Source organism: Callorhinus ursinus, unplaced genomic scaffold (assembly GCF_003265705.2).
Source record: "Callorhinus ursinus isolate GAN/ISIS: 27379988/994484 unplaced genomic scaffold, GSC_fseal_2.0 scaffold33, whole genome shotgun sequence".
NCBI lineage: Eukaryota > Metazoa > Chordata > Mammalia > Carnivora > Otariidae > Callorhinus > Callorhinus ursinus.
Genome location: NW_027397095.1, coordinates 6,278,606 through 6,282,656, shown reverse-complemented (window position 1 = coordinate 6,282,656; position 4,051 = coordinate 6,278,606). Strand labels below are relative to the sequence as shown.

At 37.6% G+C, this 4,051-nt stretch overlaps 1 pseudogene; it reads left to right on the top strand.

Annotated features, from left to right (window-relative positions):
* The first annotated feature begins 499 nt into the window (after positions 1 to 499).
* On the top strand, positions 500 to 2,793 carry LOC141370372 (ADP-ribosylation factor-like protein 6-interacting protein 1 pseudogene; annotated as a pseudogene).
* Positions 2,794 to 4,051: the final 1,258 nt, after the last annotated feature.

Genomic DNA, 4,051 nt, shown 5'->3' with positions numbered 1-4,051 from the left:
TCTCACTACTAGATATGTTGCCATGGGTGAATTTCTAAAGTTATCTTTGTCTTAATTTTCTTGTCTGCACAGTGGGTATAAGAGTACCTACTTTAGAGAGTTGTAGTGAGTATTAAATGAATAATTACATGTAAATATTTTCAGCAATGCACATAAGATAGCAAGTACTGCTTGTTATTATTATCCTGATTTTACAAAATGCAATGAAAGAAGCACATAGAGCAACTGGTCCCAAATAAAATTGTCAGTAAGTGCCAGAACCAGAACTTGAACTAAGAAAGGCTTGCTTCAGAGTTCATAGCCTTAATTACTTTGACATACTGTCTCTCAGAAATAACAGACTAAGGAGAGATGTAATTTTCAGTAGTTAACTGACTGGAAATAATCCTGAACTGATAAAACAAAATGAAAAAAAAAACCCTAAGTTATCAAGTTTGGTAAATACACATATATACATATACACACCACTAAGCAGATATAAAAGAAGGTTAGGGTCGCTGTGTGGGTCTCTGTGGAAAGCTTGTTTGGGGGGCAGTGTGCGCCCGCTAAGGCAGCACCTCAGGGACGATGGCGGAGGGAGATAATCGCAGCACCAACCTGCTGGCTGCAGAGACTGCAAGACTGGAAGAGCAGCTGCAGGGATGGGGAGAAGTGATGCTGATGGCTGATAAAGTCCTCAGATTGGAAAGAGCCTGGTTTCCACCTGCCATCATGGGTGTGGTTTCTTTGGTGTTTCTGATCATCTACTATCTAGATCCATCTGTTCTGTCCGGTGTTTCCTGTTTTGTTATGTTTTTGTGCTTGGCTGACTACCTTGTTCCCATTCTAGCTCCTAGAATTTTTGGCTCCAATAAATGGACCACTGAGCAACAGCAAAGATTCCATGAAATTTGTAGCAATCTGGTAAAAACTCGATGCAGACCTGTGGGCTGGTGGAAACGCCTCTTTACACTAAAGGAAGAAAAGCCTAAAATGTACTTCATGACCACGATCGTTTCTCTTGCTGCGGTTGCTTGGGTGGGACAGCAAGTCCACAACCTGCGGCTCACCCTACCTGATAGTGAGTTTCTTACTGTTGCTTCCTGGATTAAACCAGCATGGAATCATTTTGAAGTACATTGGAATGGCCAAAAGGGAGATAAACAAGCTTCTCAAACAAAAAGAAAAGAAAAATGAATAATGCATCTGCTTTATTCAGTGTAATGAATGGCATATACATTGTCCTTGGGAACAGTTTCTGTTATGCTGTCTGGATACTAAAATGTTACAGAAGTAGCTCTTTGCTCTCCCTCTTTTGCCCTTAGTGTGTAGAAATTCACACTTGCGGAGTAAGGCTTTATGCATAGTGTCTTCATGTGAAGTGTAGCTGGAGGCATTCTCATCAGTTGGCCTTAAATGGAAAACTCATTCGTGAGTACAACTTGTTTTGATTTTTCTCCACCCAGGTTAATTGCATTCTTACTTTTAGGCAACTTCCTTTAAAATAATATAGTGGTGAACTTCACCTTTTAGTACAGTTAACTGTGACTTTGGATAATTAATTGTTCCAGTTGATCTTTGCTTTAGCTAGATACAAGTTAGTGGTCTGTGGCTACAGGAAGCTGGTTCTACTTGTCTGCTTCCACAGTCTGCTTAAACTGCCTGGCTTCATGAATACAGAGACCAAGTTGACCACTTCCAATGAAGAGACCAATTAAGATTCATTCCTCATGCTGTTTCTATACAATGGGAGAAGAATCCTCTGGAATAAAATGAAGCCAATTCCATGCCCTAGTATGTGCTGGTTTCTGCCTTGTGAAAAACTTAGTAATTTGTAAGAAACATTGATCTTTCCTCCCAAATGGGGAATATGACAGGCTTTGAGCTCATCTCTCCTTGCTCTTAGCCTTCAAGTTAGTAGATCCTTAGAGGCTTTTTAACAGCAGGCTTCCAGAAGTTTGTGTTTAGGATTTTTAGCATATTTTTAATTTCAGGTTTTCAGCTGACTGAAACTAAAGTACATAATAGGTTAAGACAGGTCTATGACCTTCACTCCAACACCAGCCAATAAAGGACAGAAGTCTTCCTATACTTAGTCAAGAGTCATTTCAGTAGAAAATAATCTCAGCCTACTAATTTTTCGAGACCAGACTAAGCCTTTGAAGGTAAGCCTCAAGATTCTTATTTGAAGGTAATTGCTGGCTGCTTTGGCCCCCAGAGATTTGGCACAGGAGGTGGTGTTTATGCCGGCATCTGACTTTTTTCCTAGATCTCTCTCTCTGAAGAGTCCAAGGGCTGCTGGGGAGAGCAGACTTTTGGCGACGATAGGTGGCCTCTGGTCTACAGAGATTTTGTAACTGCTTGGAAAGTGTCTTAGAATCATTCTCCCTCTCAGTAGCTAGAAATTTAGAATAGCTGAAATCTGTAGGCATGAACCTCTGAGGGCTGAAAATGTGACATTTGGAAACAGTTCTTAAACTCTTATTAACTAGCTGTAATATAGTTTTGTGAATTTACTGCACTGATGCTGGACCTTGCGGTATATCTGTCCCTAATAAGTGTTTTCTCCCCTTCAATATTACTGTAAACAGTGGCACCCATTGTAGCATATGTTTGATTTTTTTTTAATGTTTCCTATGAAAACTACAAACTACCTTAATTTTTACATGTGTTTCCTCATTGTAGATAAGCCTATCTTGCTATCTGGATTTTTTTGTGTATATGTGTTCTACCAATTAACTACTTTTGCAGTTTTAATCTTGTATTATTTCTTCTACTTTGTTTTGTATAAAAGGGGGAAAATAAAAAAGCTGGAATCCCCTCCAAAAAAAGAAGGAAAGAAGTAGTACATACATTAATGTATCATACTGAAATTGCTGAACACCAAAGATAAAAAAAATATTTAAAGTGGCTGGAGAAAAACAAACAAATCAAAGATCTATACTCTGATATTACTGTCAATGTAACAATCACAATTATAGTTTATTTCTCATTAATAATGGAAGTCAAAGGAAAATGGAAAGTATCATCAAAGAACAGAGATAAAAGAATTATCAACCTAGAATTGTTTATAAGCAAAATTCTTATCCAATAATTAATGAACCTGAGAACTTTCAGATTTAAAACAAAACAAAACAAAAAAAGCCTGAATGAGTGTACTTAAAAAAGACCATCACTTAAGTTAGTTTTAAAAGATGTACTTCAGAAAGAAGAAAAATTATCCCAGAAGAAATGTATGAGATACTAGAAGTGAGCAAATAAAATGGCAAATTATGCTGCTATGTGTTAAAAAAATGGAGGGTTTAAAATAATAAAAATATATAAATGTTTGAAGTTAAAAAATGTGACTAAAATCCCAGACATTAATAATATATCATTCAAAAATAAAATGATCAGTCTTTACACACTGTAAGATTTTCATATTGTTTGGGAGTAGAAATAAAATATTGACTAACTACACAAAGAAAACTTCAGGTTTGGAAGAGCAGAAGGGAGGCATTAGCCATTTTTTAGCTTTCATCATTACTGCTGATTTGCTGACATTTTGGTATGAAGCAACATGTGAGCCTGCAATCTCTCTAGATTTCCTGGATTCTCCTTCAGTTTTTCTGATTCCTCTCAGAAAAAGCAGTGGTCTGGTGGGAGATTAACTAGATTTACCAGATATTAAAATATACTAAAACCATGATAAGCGGCCTCAGCTTTTACCTAGGTCAGTGGCAACAAAAATGGAGATATATTTTTATCTATCCTTAAGGGGTTCATGCTCATGCTTGTGAGGATCCAGCCTGCTTGTGATTTTCCCTGAGTTCCTGCATTGTAGACTTCAAGAGCCAGCACTTGACATGAAGACACAGCCTTAAAGAGATGGCCCTGACAATGATATATCCTAATTTCCTGTAACAAATCCAATTCCCTTTGTCAAATTCTGTGACAAAGCTCCAGCATCTGACATGGAGAAACAGCCTTAAAGATATAACCCTGATGACAGTGTATTCTAACTCCCTGTAACAAATACACATACACACACACACACACACACACACACACACACACACACACACACACACAC